The sequence below is a fragment of the Bubalus bubalis genome, chromosome 3 (assembly GCF_019923935.1).
Source record: "Bubalus bubalis isolate 160015118507 breed Murrah chromosome 3, NDDB_SH_1, whole genome shotgun sequence".
NCBI classification, from domain to species: domain Eukaryota; kingdom Metazoa; phylum Chordata; class Mammalia; order Artiodactyla; family Bovidae; genus Bubalus; species Bubalus bubalis.
In genome coordinates, this window is record NC_059159.1 from 68,475,621 (window position 1) to 68,494,111 (window position 18,491).

Below are 18,491 nucleotides of genomic sequence, written 5' to 3' on the forward strand. Positions count from 1 at the left end.
CCTTGTTTGTACTTTCCTTTGCTGTGCAAAAGCCTTTAAGTTTAATTAGGTCCCACTTACTTATTTTTGTTTTTATTTCCATTACTCTAGGATGTGGGTCATAGAAGATCTTGCTTTGACTTATGTCATCAAGTGTTCTGCCTATGTTTTCCTCTAAGAGTTTTATACTTTCTGGTCTTACCTTTAGGTCTTTAATCCACTTTGAGTTTATCTTTGTGTATGGTGTTAGGTAGTGTTCTAATTTCATTCTTTTGCACATAGCTGTCCAGTTTTCCCAGCACCACTTATTGATAAAAACAATATGATCATCTCAATAGATATAGAAAAAGCCTTTGACAAAATTCAGCATCCACTGATGATAAAAACGCTTCAAAAAATGGGCATAGAAGGAACCTATCTCAACATAGTAAAGGTCATATATGACCCTTACAGCAAACATTATTCTCAGTGGTAAAAAACTAAAAGCAATCCCTCTAAGATCAGGAACAAAACAAGGGTGTCCACTCTCACCACTGTTATTCAACATAGTTTTGGAAGTCCTAGCTACAGCAATTATAGAAGAAAAAGAAATAAAAAGGATCCATATTGGAAAAGAAGGGGTAAAACTCTCACTGTTTGTAGATAACATGATACTCTACATAGACAACCCAAAAGAAACTATCAGAAAATTACTAGAGCTAACCAGTGAATTCAGCAATACAAGTTGCAGGATACAAGGTCAATACACAGAAATCACTTGCATTCCTGTATACTAACAATGAGAAATCAGAAAGAGAAACTAAGGAATCAATACCATTCACCATTGCAACAAGAAGAATAAAATATCTAGGAATAAACCTACCTATTCTGAAGGAGATCAGCCCTGGGATTTCTTTGGAAGGACTGATGCTAAAGCTGAAACTCCAGTACTTTGGCCACCTCATGTGAAGAGTTGACTCATTGGAAAAGACTCTGATGCTGGGAGAGATTGGGGGCAGGAGGAGAAGGGGACGATAGGATGAGATGGCTGGATGGCATCACTGGCTCGATGGACGTGAGTCTGAGTGAACTCTGGGAGTTGGTGATGGACAGGGAGGCCTGGCGTGCTGCGATTCATGGGGTCGCAAAGAGTCGGACACGACTGAGCGACTGAACTGAACTGAACTGAACTGAAAGAGACAAAAGACCTGTATACAGAAACCTACAAGATACTGATGAAAGAAATCAAAGATGACATAAACAGATGAAGAGATATTCCATGTTCCTGGGTAGGAAGAATCAATATTGTGAAAATGACTGTAATACCAAATACAGTCTACAAATTTAATGCAATCCCTATCAAATTACCAATGGCATTTTTCACAGAACTAGAACAAAAAATTTCACAATGCATGTGGAAGCACAGAAGACCCTGACTAGCCAAAGCAGTCTTGAGAAAGAAGAATGGAGCTAGAGGAATCAACCTTCCTGACTTCAGACTATACTACAAAGCTACAGTCATTAAGACAGTATGGTCCTGGCACAAAAACAGAAATATAGACCAACGGAGCAAGACAGAGAACCCAGAGATAAAGCCACGCACCTATGAATACCTTATTTTTTACAAAGGAGGCAAGAATATACAATGGGGCAAAGACAGCCTCTTCAATAAGTGGTGCTGGGAAAACGATTTTGTTTTAAATGTAGTTCATAAGAACATTTGCTTACTGAGTTTTTGCATTATACAACATTAAAGAAGCCCTATAACGTTTGTCTTTATTTCTTTTTAATATAGTTCAATGAAATTATCTGGATTTTGCACCTTGATTGTTACTTTGTAGCATTATGTGAATTTTTAGAAACAACTACCCTAACTATTAACCATTTATTAAGAAGTTTTACTTACTAGCTTTTAAAGTTAGACATGTTTATAGTTCAATACCAAAACGTGACTAAAATGAACAAATCTCATGAAGTATCAGTGGACTCTAGGAAACATGGCATTAAAAAAAAAAAACCTCTGTGAGCAATAGATTTTTAAATGTATTTTCTCCCAAAGGTCAAAGGGTAAGATTAAAATCAAATTTTAAAACTGTGATGATTTTTAACCTTTGAAGGTTAAGTATTTACAAAGAAATAAAAGCTGAAGATGTTATATATATTATGAAAATTAAAAGAAACATAGCAACTTGGCCCATGTGATGAAATAATATTGACTACACACAAAGTTTATAAAGTCTAGTTGTCCTGGATACTGAGATTTGAAATGCAATACAGACTCAGTTAGAAAAAAGAAATCAGCTGATTGAACTTAGGGGAATAAATTCCAAATTCATGAGAAGGCAAAGAATTAAAATCAGCCTCTATAATGTCAAACACATAGTAGGTTCTTAATAAATATTGGGTGCATTGGGAGAAAACAATGCATTTTTCGGTTGGATGCTTAGAAAGGCTTTTAGACTCTTCTTGGTTTCTTTTTTCTTCTTTGGGCACAGCACACAGCATGTGGGAGCTAGCTCCCTGACCAGGGGTTGAGCCTGTGCCTGCTGTAGTGGAAGCATGGCGTCTAATCCAGTGGCTGCCAGGGAAGCCCCTCCTCGTGGTTTCTTGATTGTAGTTATGCGTCCTGACCTGGATTCTGGATGAGAATCACCCATCCACAGGGCAGCTCAATATGAAAACTGGAACAGTCTCTTCTTAAGCAAACCCTCCCCCAACAAGACACTATTTTATACTCAAATGAGTATTTAACATCAATTTTAAACGTTTTCGTGGCCATTTGAGAGTTTAAAAAAATCAGGCAAACCAGTTTTTGGACTGACTTGCCTGGTTACTACACTGCACTGGTCGCCCTGGTAGCTTCTGCAAGCCCCTGCTCATGAGAGGCACTAACTCCTGGAGGTGGGGGTGGGAAATGACTTTGGAAAATGGAAATCATACTGACCTCTTACTACCTCTGCTTCTTCCTTTTCTTCCCTGTTTCTTCCTTAATTTCAACAAAAGCTTTCATTTGTTATATGGAGGGTTTATCATGGAAGAATCTTTCTTTTAAGGAGGAAAAGAGAAAAATAAAATTTAATGTCTAATGCTTGGCTGTTCATTGATATTTTATCTTTATTGTATATGCTTTTCTCTACAAGTTGCAGCTCCAGTACATTAACTTTAGAAGTATTATTTTTATGTGAAGTTTTGTGATACTTCATGGCTGAACCTGACAAAACTAGATTTCCTTTTGCCGGTGTATTAGTCAGGGTCCTCCAGAGAAGCAGAACCAACAGGACACACACGTGCGTGCATGCGTGTGTGTACGCACAAGTTTATTATAAAGAACTGGTTCAGACCATCATGGAAGCTGAGGTTATTAGATCTGCAGTCAGCAAGTTGGAGACTCAGGGGAACTGATGCAGTTCCTGTCCAAATCTGAAGGCCTGAGAACCAGAAACATTGATGGTAGGATCTCAGTCTAAAAACTGGCAGGTCTGACATCCCAAAAGAGCTGATGTTTCGGTTTTAGTTCAAAAGCAAGAAAAAACTGATACAGCAGCTCAAGGGCAGTCAGAGAGGAAGAGTTCTCTCTCAATCACAGGAGTGTCAAGACTTTTTTCTTCCACTCAGGCCTTCAGCTGGTTGGTTGAGGCTCACCCACATGAGGGAGGGCCAACTGTGTTCCTCAATCTACTGACTCAAATGTGAATCTCATTCTCAACCCCACTCACAGACGCACATACCCAGAACCATGTTTGACCAAATGTCTGGCACTCCTTGGTCCAGTCAAGCTGACACATAAAATTAACCATCACAGCAGGTGAGATTCATTATAAGATTTAATGAGTATTGATAGATTTACTTTAAAAAATTATGCTTGCAACATAAGTTCAAGTATACAGTTACAGAGCATTTGAAGATTCAATGAGCCATCTTAAGGGAAAATTAGTTGGCCTTTTCAGTGTTCCCTGAAAAACTATTGTTTCACCAAAAACAATTCTACAAATATTAGCCACTATTTAACTAGTTCACCAGTCCATCCTAAAGGAGATCAGTCCTGGGTGTTCATTGGAAGGACTGATGTTGAAGCTGAAACTCCAATACTTTAGCCACCTGATGAGAAGAGCTGACTCACTTGAAAAGACCCTGATGCTGGGTCTTTTCCTGAGGATGAGATGGCTGGATGGCATCACCGACTCGATGGACATGGGTTTGGGGTGGACTCTGGGAGTTGGTGATGGACAGGGAAGCCTGGCGTGCTGCGATTCATGGGGTTGCCGAGTCGGACACGACTGAGTGACTGAACTGAACTGGACTGAACTAGTTCATTAAATCATCTATCAACCATGCACACATGTTCAGTTGAGTATGTATTTTGTGCCAGGCACTGTGCCAGATGAAGGGTATTCAGATGCCAAAGGAGAGAAACCCACTCCTGTCAGCCAGGAATTAATGTCCTGCCCAGCAGGTGAGGCAGCCAAATACATAAATTAGAAAGTAAAGTTGATTTTTAAATTTTTTCCCCAGATATAACTGACATACAACATTATGTTAGTTTTAGAATGGAGGTAGAGAAAAGATGGTGAAGTAGGACTTGAGCTCACATGCCCTCACAAAAGCACCAAAATCACAACTAGCTACTGAACAACCATAAACAGAAAAGCCTGGAGCCTACCAAAACCAAGATTCTACATCCAAACACAAAAAAGGCCACAGTGAAATGGTAGGAGGGGCACTTGTGCAATATAATTCAACCCCAAACCTGCAGGGTGGGTGACCCACAAATGAAAATAATTGTATTGCAGAGGTTCTCCCAGAGGAGTGAGAGTTCTGAGTCCCCTCTCAGGCTCCCCAGTTCTTGGGCTGAGGAGGCCATCTCTCGGAAACTGCTGCAAACCACACATAGCAAGGACCCACAGGTAAAGAGTGTCTTGCTGCAGGGACTCTGCAGGCAAGGACTCCTGCATGGAAGCTCCAGAATAATGTGGCTGGGCTTCCTTCACCTGTGACTCTATCCGGTGCTGTCAGTGACTTTAAAATTTTTATTTTATAAATTTAAAAAATTTTATCAATTCAACTCTTATGTATTTTCTCTTAGATGGTTGCCTGTTTGTGTTCTTGTTTGTGGGGAGGTATAGCCAACATTTTTCATCTTGATGGAAATGCATCTTTTGCTTTGTCTTTTTTCCTTACAAGAAAATGATATTAATCTGAGTATTATTTAATTGCAGACATATAGTTGGTCAATAGGCACATGAAAAGAAGCTCAACATAGCTCATTATTAGAAAGAAGCAAATTAAAATCACAATGAGGTACCACCTCACACTGGTCAGAACAGCCATCACTAAAAAGTCTACAAACAATAAATGCTGGAAAGTGAAAGTGAAGTCGCTCAAGGGAGTGGGTAAAAAGGAACCCTCTGCACTGTTGGTAGGAATGAAAACTGGTACAGCCACTATGGAGAACAGTAGGGAGGTCCTCAAGAACCTAAAACTATATGATCCAGCAATCCCACTCCTGGGCATATATCCAGACAAAGCTATAATTCAAATACACACACACACACACACACACATATAATGGAATATTCAGTTCCCAGTTCAGTTCAGCTGCTCAGTCGTGTCCAACTCTTTGCGGCCCCATGGACTGCAGCACTCCAGGCTTCCCTGTCCATCACCAACTCCCGGAGCTTGCTCAAATTCATGTCCATTGAGTCAGTGATGCCATTCAACCATCTCATCCTCTGTTGTCCCCTTCTCCTCCTGCCTTCAATCTTTCCCAGCATTAGGGTGTTTTTCAATAAGTCAGTTCTTTGCATCAGGTGGCCAAAGTATTGGAGTTTCAGCTTCAGCATCAGTCCTTCCAATGAATATTCAGGACTGATTTCCTTAAAGATTGACTGGTTTGATCTTGCAGTCCAAGGGACTCTCAAGAGGCTTCTCCAACACCAGTTCAAAAGCATCAGTTCTTTGGTGCTCAGTGTTCTTTATAGTCCAGCTCTCACATCCATACATGACTATTGAAAAAACCATAGCTTTGACTAGACAGACCTTTGTCAGCAAAGTAATGTTTGCTTTTTAATATGCTGTCTATGTTTTTCATAGCTTTTCTTGAGCAATATTCAATGAATTGGTCATTGAAGACCAATATTCTTGACCAATATTCAATAGAATATTGTTCAGTGATAAAAAAGAATGAAATGTCATTTGCAGTAACATACATGGACCTAGAGATTGTCATACTAAGTAGCTCAACAGGAGAAAGACAAATACCATGTGATATCACTTATATGTGGAATCTAAAATATGACACAAATCAATGTATCTGTGAAACAGAGACAGACTCAACAAGACACAAAGAACAGACTTGTGGTTGCCAAGGAGAGAGGAGGGGGATGACCTGGGAGTTTGGAGTTAGCAGATGCAAACTATTATATACAGAATGGATAAACAAGGTCCTACTGTACAGCACAAGGAATTGTATTCAGTATCTTATAATGTATAATGGAAAAGAAGCTGAAGTTGTATACCTGGAATTAACACGATATTATAAATCAACTATAGTTAAATTTTTAAAAATTGTAACTGTGTATGTTGATGGATGTTAACTGAACTTATCCTGCAATATATTGCATTTTGCAATATATACAAATATTGAATCATTCTACTGTACCCCTGAGAACTAATGCAATGTTATATATTTCTTGCTTAGTCGCTAAGTCGTCTCTGACTCTCTGCAACCCCATGGACTATAGCCCACTAGGTTCCTCTGTCCATGGGATTTCCCAGGCAAGAATGTTGGAGTGGGTTGCCATTTCCTTCTCCAGGGGATCTTCCCAACCCAGGGACTGAACCCACATCTCCCGCATTGCAGGTGGATTCTTTGTTACTGAGCCACCAGGGAAGCCCAGTTTTCTACTGCAGGTCCCTGTTTTCTATTTGGGCATGAAGGAAGGAACCAAGCTGAATGAATATGATTAAGTTCTTGGCCTGAGATGTCCCCCACATGGTCTTGTGTTTGTTTTTCTTTAGAGGAAATGCTAAACCCTAGTGGCTCCCCCAAACACCTGGATTTTAGTATCTGAAAATTTAAGCTAATTAGCAAAACATAATTCCTACTTAATATAGCTTTCATCTGCTCATATCAATCTAATATGATTATTCCCAGTGCCAATTTCAAGTTCTAAATATAGTCTCCTGTAACAGGCAGCTTGCACAGAATCCGCATCTTCATTTCACTAGTTCAACTGCAGATAAGTGTTCCCTTGGCTATTCAGGCAAATCCTTCTAATCCTGGGAATGTGGTCCTTAAGTAACTAACCTCTTGTTGGGGGAAAAAAAAAATACCAGTCCTGGTCTTCATCACATTTCTATACTCTACTGAGCCCAGGTTTGAGCAGTTCCCAGTTTCCTTGCATCTAGAGATTTTAGTTGCCTGTAAGGCTTCTGACTTTTCTTATTTTCCTGGCATGTCTGTTGTGGAACGTCTCACAGTTTTAGCTCATCACCTCCTCCCACGCTCTCTCTTTCTCCTTCTAACCCTGGGAATTAAAGGTATGTGCTCTGCAGTTTCAGTAACCTGGCTTTTAAGTGAGACCGCAGTACAAAATAATAAATGAGATTTTAAACAATGTTTGAAGTGGGTGCGAGCCGTGCTGGACATTTCAAGATGGATATTCTTGCAGAAGCCATGGTAGAAGATGACGAAAGGCAAATGGATCACAGATGAGAGTGAAACAAAAACAAATGAAGAAAGAGAATGAACAGACACAGATTTTAGAAATCATTTTCTATTCCTAATTAGGCTTCATACACCCATGTTTGGTTACTGCTATGCTTTCATTCATGTCTTTTGACCTTGTTAAAAAAAAAAAGAAAGAAGTCACTTTGAGGGACCTCCATTTCAAATCCAGTGTGTGGCTCAATTCACTGATGGTCAGAGTCCAGCAGCCATCGTATACCTTCAGGAAAGCCCACCTTCTTGGTCACTGGGTCCTGCCTGGATCTCATTTCATTACTCAGGACAATATGTCATTCAGGTCTACAGCAGTTTACATTGCTCTAGGTCTGAACACAGGTATGGAGCAACCATAAAATACCAAGAGTGGATGAGGAAACTACAACACTCAGCTCCGGGAACCAAATGGTGGCCAATGTACTAGCCCAGGTATGCATGAACACTGAAAGCCAGAATGGTGCCAAGAATGACAAAGACAGGAGGGAGAGAATGAATAATTACCTACTGGCTTAATGCAGACATTGATTTGTTTTCATAATTTTAAGTGAATATACCAACTCAATGAAAGTGTTGAAAAACCAAATATAATTCTTTATTAAAATAGAAAGTACAGTGAGGTATGCTGTAAAAAAAGACTAACTTTAGGGAACTGGATATTTTCATGGCTCCACTGATGATTTGCTAATTGACAAAGAGAAAACCCACCTTACAAATGGAGAGAGATGGGACTATCATCACCTTAACTCAGGGGTCAAACCGGACATCAGTAATAGCGTGGCGGCCAGGCTTAGTACCCAGCTGGCGTCACGCACGATGCGGCACATGCCCGCATATGTGGAGCATTCTTCAAATGTGTAACCTGAGCCTCATAGAGACTCTACAGGACATATTGAACATGAAGGAATGTGTTAAACCACATGAAGAAAGAATCCAAACAGCTCAGAATTAGGGCATTCTAAAAGACAACTGGCGTAGCCTCTTCTAAAAGTCAGGAGCATGGGAAAGTGGTGTGTGTGTGTGCTATTTTGGATAAAAAGAAACTGAAGACAGACCAACTGCAACATGTGCTCTTTGATTGGATTCTAAATTGGAAAAAAAATTCTATAAAGCCCAGGTTACAATTTGAATATGGACTAGGTATGGGAATTGACTTATTAAGTGGATTATGTAAGGGGATGTTCTCATTTCTGGGGGATGTATGCTGAAGTGCTTGGGGGTGACTGACTTTAAAATGGCCTAATAACAACAGAACACAGATGAAGCAAAGATGGCAAAATAATGACAATTATGGATTAAAGGTATGGGATCATGGGTGTCCATTGTACTTTTTACTATTTCTCTTCATGCTTGAATATTTTATGATAAAAAGCTTTTTTAAAAAAAACCCCATAACTTCATGAGCCAATAATTTCTGAAAATTAGATGTTTCAAAACTAATTCATTTCTCTCCATCCATCTGGACCAGATCCACCTGCCAAATTTACCAAAAAATAAAATAATGAATAAAATACTAATGGTTAATATAAATTTTAAGTAAAATCTGCAGTTTTCACATGAAGTCATCCACTGGCAACAACAAAAGGCAGTAATTTAAACTAAACAACATCAACTTCCCTTTAATTGTCTTTATGAGGAAAAAACAAAAACTTGAATGGTAACAGTGCCTGGTAAATATCAATATAACTGAAAATGTGCTGTTTTTGTTAATGAGTGCATTTTTAAATAGATGGTGTAAAAGTGAAAAGAATCTTGCTAATCTCAAATTATCTGTGTAATCAACTTTTCAGCATGAGTAAGTTGAAGCATAAAGAATAGCTGTCAGTAAAAAAAGAACCACATGTAAGGAACTGCCCATAACTTATAAAGTTATGCCAGTTTACAAATTAATAAAATAATAGCGTAGTGGTATAGTGTTAGTTGCTCAGTCATGTCTGACTCTTTGTGACCCCATGGACTGTAGCCCACTAGGCTCCTCTGTCCATGGAATTCTCCAAGCAAGAATACTGGAGTGGATTGCCATTTCCTTCTCCAGGAGATCTTCCGGACCCAGAGATCAAACCCAGGTCTCCTGCATTGGAGGCAGATTCAATCCCCACATCTATTTTAGCCAGTCAATTTTCCTCCCTGGATGTACATGTACAATATGAGATCAAATATGCAATACTTACATTCTACTGTATACATTTCAATTGTTGTCCAGATTTGGGAGTCAAAGTTGACTTCTGAAATCACTAAAATTCCCTTCCGATAATAATGAGGTGATTATCAACTGGGCAGAATGAAAATAGCACAGGCTTGGGAGTTATGAAACTTATGTGACAGCCCACTCTGCAATGCTCGTGTCCTATACAAACAGTCCTTAGTGTCTTTGGACTTTAATTTCCTTGTTTAAATAGGCCAATGGTTAGAATAAAGACCCTTAACATGGATTGCAAGGGTCTGTGGATCCCCTGAAAGTAAACTATTTCGTGCATATTAGTGTAGAAGCATTTCTCTGAGAAGAGAATGGTAGATAAGACATACAAATTGCAACAACTCTCATTGAAGGGTATTATCTGATTCCCTGTCCCCTGGTCTGGGTTGGCCTTGTGACTCGCTCTGAGCAACAGAATGAGGCAGAAGTGATGGCATGTGACTTGTAAGCCTTGGCCTCGCAGCTTCTGCCCTTGTTCTCTGGGAAGGCTGCCACATGTAAACGAGCCCTGCACCCCTAAGGCAGAGCTGTAGTGCAGCTGGCAGCCAGCAATGACCACCAGACATGTGGCTGAAGCTGTCCTGGTATATCCAGCCTCAGTCTAGCCAAAGATGACTGAAGCTGCCTGAGGGACACCAGACAAAACTAGCCAGCTGGGCCCAGGAAAACAGAATTGTGAGCAAATTAATAGTGTTATAAGCCACAGAGTTTTGGGGTGGTCAGTTATAATGTATTATTTAACTATTCCAAGAGGGTTTTCAGCTTTTATAAAATTCTCTTTATTGAACTTCTGAATTTGAATTCGATTATTTAAAAGGTTATAATTCCTTGTCTCTGCTCTATTAACTACATCATTGGTATGATTTAATGTGGCAAGTCATGTATTCAAATTGCATTTTAAAGTACGTCCTAGAATTACTGAACTGAAGAATCAGCAGGTCTTTGAGTGTATACTTCAAAGGTGTTTTCTACTTTCTTCTTAAAAAAATGTGGAACAGTCCTCAGGCTCATCTTACATTCTTATTTTTAAAGATTAAAGCAATTTCATCTGAAAATTATATTAATATTCCAGTTTGTTATTTCCAGACAAGTGTTTGAACTTATTTAGGTCAGCAAGCATTTGCTCTCAAGTGATCTTATTCTTCAACCCCTTTTAACCAAACTCTGTCCCATCCTTTCTAAAGTGTGAAACAGTTTGAGGGTGTGGTCACCCTGTGCCTTTCCTGCTGACATAACATGGCTGAAATGCCATCCAGCCCTGTGTGGCTCCTGAAGTTGCTTTTTGTCAAATGACCCTCTTCATCATCAGGAATGGTGGACTCCTTCTGGATTTAGTCTTTCTGACTCTTTTCTCACATGTTCTTGACAGATTTTTTGTATCCATGCTTGTTTCTCAGATCATATTTCACATTTATATACACTATTGAAAAACATATCTGATCTCAGCAGCCAGCTTCCTACACAAAAATAGTAAATCTTTTTGGCTGCCCCCTTCCCTTTTCTTCTCTTCTTCCCCTTGGCCCCAGCCCTTGCTTTGGATCATTCACAATTGTAGCATCAGAATTTCATTCTGAGGACTCTCCCCTGCTTCTTTTTGGACTCTCAGACCAGGGGAGACTAAAGGGTCAAAGTCAAGCTTTTATAATTTCCTGAGATATTTTAAAACTCAAACTAACTGAGTGTGTCTGGCAGTGACCACATCCCTCTGGAATTTTCTGATGGCCAGGTGGCCCTCTTCCAGGATTCCTGTCACTTCTGATTTTCCATGCAGGGCCTCTGAGTTGGCCAGAATTAGAAGCAGAGTGTTAATCCTCTCCCTTCTGAAAGATGAAATTATCATGTGGGTTAGTGATTCTCAACCTTGCTGCACACTGGAATCACTTGGGGACTGCTAAGTTGCTCCAGTCATGTCTGACTCTGTGCGACCCCATAGACGGAAGCCCACCAGGCTCCCCCATCCCTGGGATTCTCCAGGCAAGAACAATGGAGTGGGTTGCCATTTCCTTCTCCAATGCATGAAAGTGAAAAGTGAAAGTCAAGTCGCTCAGTCATGTCCAACTCTTAGTGACCCTATGGACTACAGCCTACCAGCCTCCTCCGTCCATGGGATTTTCCAGGCAAGAGTACTGGAGTGGGTTGCTGCTGCCTTCTCCGCACTTGGGGGCAGGGACATTTAAAAAACAATGTCTGGGGCCCCACTCCTAGAGATTCTGCTTTAATTAGAATGGGTAGAGCCTACCCTACCCATTAAAAAAAATTATGGGGTAATTCTAACAGCCAGATATGGCTGAGAACAATAATTAAGGTGAATTATGAATTTATCAGCTGTTCTGAGTTTAGAAAATGAGGCATCTGGCAATGCCAGGGTAGTTGAAGCCCCCATCGCGATGAATCTTAACGCTTCTTTTCTCTAACCCATTAAGCTAACACAGGCAATCCAGTTCTAGCATGTCTAAACAGGATAATGACAACCAGAACTGTGATATTACTTTCTGATTGTTGATATTAATTTCAATGCAGCTCTAACATCTTTAAACAAGACGAAGCTCAACAGCAAAAAAGTTCTTTGAAAAGTTCAGAAGACAGCTGAGGACAGTAACTTTTCTGAAATTCCAAATAAAGATGAACTACATTACTATGGATGGTTTTCCTTATTAATTAAGAGAGTAATTTGACAAAGTGTATTGAAAATGAAAAAATATAGCAATATTTTTTCTCCTTCTTTGGTCGATTTTCAGGATGCTAATTCTGTGTTAGCCAAAAGACAACTGAGATGTAAAATACATTATACTTTTGAAGAATTCTCTCTCACCATATATCACATACACTACTTTTTGGGGCTTAAAATTTTTTTTTAAACATCCCAATTATTATCCCCAAGTATTCAAATGCAATTTTTCATGAGGCTATTGTGCTTTCATGATGGAATTGCCTTGTTTCTATTATAATTAGTGGCAGAACTGATTCGAGTTTCATTCTCAGACATAGGCTAAGTGTCAGCCAGGTTGGGTGCTAAGGCGTGAACAGCAAATCAGTTCTGAATGAGCATCTTCTCAAAGGACCTACTGAGGGCACAGCACATGCTAGGACTACCTTCTCATGATTAGGCCACTCAGTAGGTGGTGAATTCCCCTGCATGCACTGCGGGCATGCAGGGGAATTCAGCTTCCTGTGAATTGGTCATAGGAGATTGATTCCAGAGTTGATCGTAGGAGAGCAATTCTCCTGAATGCTCACTCCAGGAGTAGAAGGCATAGAGAGTTCTGAAACCTTAGCTCTAATCTGTTCTAAGTTACCAGTGTAGAAACTGCTATCTGTGGACAGCAGAAGTCCAGGGGTATGCTTTGTAAAATCCAAAAGAGAAAAACAGCAGAAAAGAATGAGCAGTATTCTCATGCTGAAATCAACTGCTTTCAATCAACCAGGCCCTTTCAGAATCACATGCATTTTGTCAACAATTCAGTTTTGCAAACATTTTGCAATACGGTATCATCTGACAAACTCTCAATAATGTATTTTCCACTAGAGAAAGCACACACGTACAAAACAGTGTCAAATAGCATGAAAGGGTGTGTTCTGAAACTGTGGACACTAAGAAAACTAGTGTTGCTTTTCTTTCCAACTCTAACTCATGCCATCTTGAGCTAGGATTATAGGAGCTAAAAACAATGCATGAGAAGATGGAGCAATGAAAAAGAAACCCTGACAAACAAGAGAGTACAAACAGCAGAGCGAAGACAACTGCTACGAGGTTTCCTAAAATTGGTGCGTGTCTCAGACCCGGACTTACTTTAACCTCTCTCATTTTACTTAGAATACCTAAATACCTACAAATATTTCACCGTGTGTGCGTGCTCACTCAGTTGCGCCCAACTCTTTTTGACCTCATGAACCGTAACCTACCAGGCTCCTCTGTCCATGGAATTTTCCAGGCGAAGAGTACTGGAGCGGGTTGTGATTTCCTACTCCAAAATATTTCACCATTTACTGCCAAATAGCAACACTGAAAATGATGTATACCTTTGTTCTATGTCAGGGCAAGAATTGCAGATACATGCCTAAGTGTTTATACAAGTTTAAATAAAACTTCGTTAGATTTCTGTTCCTACCAAAATTGTGCAGTCTTTCTAAACAACTCTGTTGACTTTTCCTGGAGAAAAGAGAAGACTCCCACTGTTTCAAATTAAGTCCACTTATTAGCAGAGAAATCACTGGTTATGACCAAAGGAAGACAGATTGGGTGCTTCTTCAATTAGAAGTTAAGTATATTCATCTTACAAATAGCTTGCCATCAGTGGCTCAGATGATAAAGAATCTGCCTGCAATGCAGGAGACCTGGATTCAATCCCTGGGTTGGGAAATCCCCTGGAGGTGGAAATGGCACCCCAATCCAGTATTCTTGCCTGGAGAATTCCATGGAGAGAAGAGCCTGGTAGGCTATAGTCCATGGGGTCGAAAAGAGTCAGACATGACTGAGCAACTAACACTTTCTCTTTCAGAAAATAAGCACCTCAGATCTGAGGTGTGCATCCACGATGGCTTTTTCTACCTCTCTCCTTAGTAGGATGAGAAAAAAACATACTTAGTACCCTAATGTTTTGGTTTTGCAAGCAATACAATCAACCTCCCAATTTCATCCTAAACCAGGAGGCATTCCTACTTTGCACAGTTCAACCAGGACTGCACAAATGACTGGGATCAAAAGAAGACATTCTGCCTCTTCACTTGAACTGAGTCAATGTGAATTAATTTAAAATGTCAAACTTGATTTCAATAAAACAGACTTGAAAAACAATACTGTTTGGTTAAGAAAGAGGTTAATGAGGAAAATGTAATCCCCACTCAAATGTCATTGGAATGCAAAGCCACATTTATTTGCATGTGTGGTATCTGTAAAAGGTCCAAGGAATTTTGTTTTTAGTGTTTTGAATTGTTTATAATGTATTCTCTTTTTTTCCATCTACTAACAATTCCCAGAAATGATGAAAATCAAAAGATGGAAAAATATAAATGCATTTGGGTTCTAAGAAAATTACCAGTTGCAACATCTGCTCTAGCCACAGTTCATAAAGCAGGTGATTATGGAGACAATAAAGAAAAATGTTATTAAGTCAGTAAAAAAAGATCTCTTGAACCTTGCCAACTCTGTGATAGCGCCTAGAAGTCTGACACTCCAAAACGGTCCATGCAAAATTTTACAACAAAATTTTCACTAATAATGATGCTCGTTTGAGAGCACAGGGTTCAGATATTCCAGGCTTCAGGACATGAAATGCACTGAGCAATTTCTCTGACCTTGTTATATTTTATTAAATCATTTACCAAAGTGTCAAATAAAACAAATCTATTATTTAAAAATCAACCCTGGAAAGGTCATTAGCTTTTCAACAGACCAGTCTTTCGTCGCACTTTTAGATATTTTTCCGCACATTTCAGGGCCAGGAACTGCTTCATTAAGAGCACTGGGTTTCAAAACAACCCAGTTTCCCGAGGCGGCAGGCAGGGCAGAGCACTGTTCTGGGAGCCACAGACCTCAGTTAACGAGGAGCCAGGGATGTCTTGGCAGAGAGTCCACCCTGTTAATGTTCTGGCCACAGTTCACCTAGTAAGGAGCTGAAACTCTATTGGATAGGATTACCGTTGCTTAAAATTTTATTTAATGCCTTGATCCGTCACTTGAATGGTCTCCCTAGGCCTTCAAATATGCAAGAATGAAAATGAGACAAGAATTAACGTGTTTATAGCCTCTCCTTATATTTCTATTTCTGGTGAATCCTTTCAGATACTGAGAGTGATATAATTCTACAGCCATGAAATCCCTTTGGAAACCTCTATTTCCCCACCCCAAAGTTTTCAGGTAACAGGACTGCCTTTGGAGTAACTCCCTGCACCCTTTCCTGACCTAGCCCATGGGTGTGTCTGGAAGAACCACTGGCTCTTTTGGACCAAACCTTAGCTGGGGTGAGAGGTACAACCCATGAGGCCTCTAAAATCCCAATTACTTCACAGAACTCAATTAACTACTAGAGAATTAATATTTTTTGAGAGTGTTAGCACCATGTCCCTCCTGGGTTCCTGCAGCAGCAGCATCATTTTGGGGCCCTGGCTGGGGAGCCGCCTCTATCTGCATCATGGCTGACCTGCAGTCAGAGGGACTAAAGTCAAGGGCAGTCAGTTCCACTCCCACTTCACTGGCAGGAGCCAGTTCACGGTCACACCAGAGCATGGCACAGTGGGGAGGTCTCCCCCTGCAGGGAGGGGCGCTGTGCCCAAGAGCAGTGGGACGGTAGCAGAGCAACCAAGTCCTTCCGGAAAAAATTAATAAGTGACAGATTCAGTCTTGCCTGTGCTCAGGAAGAATTGCTGAGCCAGAGAATCAGCTCCAGAATACTATCTGCAGGTTCAGGGTGTTAGGGTGGGGCTTAGGCAGCAAGGTAGACAGAGGAAGCAGCCCCACTGTGGCTGGGATCCGCATCGTCCATCTAGCAACCAGTTCACACTGAGCCAGGCCAACTTGCTCAAGTAACTAGTTGTTTAGCCTCAGGCTGGAAATAAAAAATACAGTCTCTTAAGTAGCATAGACATAGAAGGGCTGGAGGAACAGCCACCGTGAGAACCCCCACACCCTCTAGGCTGGGAAACAGGCAGTTGGCAATGGGATGGGGCCACTGCCCAAACACCCACCTTTCAGAGCCCTCCTAGGCACCCCCACAGCTGAGGAAAGACAAGTATTTTCCTCTTGTCTGCCTTTCAAATGCCATGTGAATGCATTTCATTATCAGAACCTGCCCTGCATCCTGCCTCTTGCTGCAGATGTCCTGGGAATTCTAGTCCATGTACCCTGGGTCCCCAGCACAAGGAGTTCCACAGGCATGGGCAAGGCCCTCCTCCAGGGACAGTCATCCACATTCTTAGTGGCCTGCCAAGAGGAAGATGTCTGGAACCCTCCGGAGTCCTCTCAAGATGGAGAGTCCCCAGATACACCACTCAGAGCCAGTGTTACTGAGTCACCCTCCTCCAGATCTGATCCCCCCAGTAGCCTTGAGTGTTAGGGGACTGGCTTGGGGTCGGGGGGTGGAGCAGGGTTCATGGAATTAAGGTGGTAAGGACAAGATCTCAGGAGGGCTTTCATCTTGCTCTGCCAGTCACCTTCTCCCCCAACCCCCTTCCCAAGAGTCTACAGACCACTGGTTCTCAAGGTCTGGTCCTGGGCCAGCAGCATCAGCTTCACTTGGCAACTTGTTAGAAATGCACCCCAGGCCTGGTGCATCAAAGCGGGAGTGGAGCCCAGTAATCTGTAGCCTAAAAATGCCCTCCAGCTGATTCTGCTGCATCCTGAAGTTTGAGAACCCCTGCAGTTGGAAATTAGGCATTTCTGGAGCAATAGAAAGTGGAAACAAGGCCCACTAGATTAGCAGTGGTGAACACAGCATATACCTCAGCAGAGGTCCCGGTCAGGCTCAGATAGAGCCTGGGCTAGAGTCCATTACCCCAAAGTCTAAGCCTATGTCCTCTTTCCCTCTGGCTGACCACATGAGATAGGGTTAAAATCATGACCAGCATGAATGCAAGGAAGACAGAGAAGGAAGGCCACATCCAATGTGTGTCTGGCTCAGATAACCAATCCAAGTATCTGGAGTGGAAAAAGAGAACCTTGGTTGATATGCCTGGTGTCATACAGGGCAGGCTCCTATACCAGGAAACAGGAGAGTCACTCTTAACACACAAGACCTGCCCTTTAGTACATACGGTTTAATCAGGGTACTGTCTGCTCCTCTTAGACACTGGTGCAGAGAGGAAGATCAGGGACAGAAGCATTCCTCATCCTCAGGGTCAGTTCCCGAGCTTGGGAATTGGTTTAAAACTATTCTACCTTCCCCTGCTAAGATAAGATACCCTCCCCTCCAAACCCAGACTGAATAAGCAGGCTTCTGCTATATCCCCATCTTCCCATTGCCACCTTCCCCTTGAGGCCTGGGGGTCCATCTCACTCTTCTGTGCCAATCTTTTTCCTGGGGCCTGAGGTCTGACATGATCTCTTATCATGTATTACTTTTATAACCAGGAAAAAACCCACAGTGCTGAGATTTGAAAAACTGAATCTTCATCTCCCGATCTCATTTTCTCTGAGGATCATGCTTAGTGTCAGGTCTGCAAGAGGGCACATACCCTCTAGCTCACCACAGAGCAGCAGGAGCCCCAACTTTGCACCCCAAACTCCAAGAGCATAACACGGATGGGGCCCTTGGATTTCTCTACCACTATCATGTTCACTTTTAAATGTAATCCATGACAAGAAATATATTTTGCATTGTGACTCAGTATACATGTATACACACACATGGGGAAAACTTTTCTATGCCACTTTAAAACTGCCAGTCAAATTTCACATTACTCATTTCATGAGTTATGAATGGATAGCAACCTGCAGTATGAAAAACACTGTTCTGAAGTCCACAGCGTAACAAACACACCACCAGCATCGAGAACAGGCAGCATTAGTAGCACACCGTCGTCATGACCCGCACTGCTGGGAGCTCTGTGTGTTTGCATATGTGTTACTGTCGTTTCTGTTACAGTTCTAAAATTGCTACAGGCCATAATACCAATTCTGTG

General features: G+C 41.2%; 1 protein-coding gene and 1 long non-coding RNA gene across 5 annotated transcripts in view; one reads left to right on the top strand and one right to left on the bottom strand.

The window, feature by feature from the left end:
* Window positions 1-12,513, top strand: part of SAP30 (Sin3A associated protein 30) — a 105,030-nt gene extending 92,517 nt beyond the window's left edge. For all 4 annotated transcript variants that reach the window (XR_003108096.2, XR_003108097.2, XR_003108099.2 and 1 more), the window contains one exon: window positions 12,396-12,513. The gene's annotated coding sequence lies outside the window, so the exon portion shown is untranslated. The remainder of the gene's footprint in view (window positions 1-12,395) is intronic.
* The window catches only part of LOC123332742, a 31,247-nt gene that overhangs the window by 1,622 nt on the left and 11,134 nt on the right, over window positions 1-18,491 (bottom strand). The window lies entirely within an intron of this gene.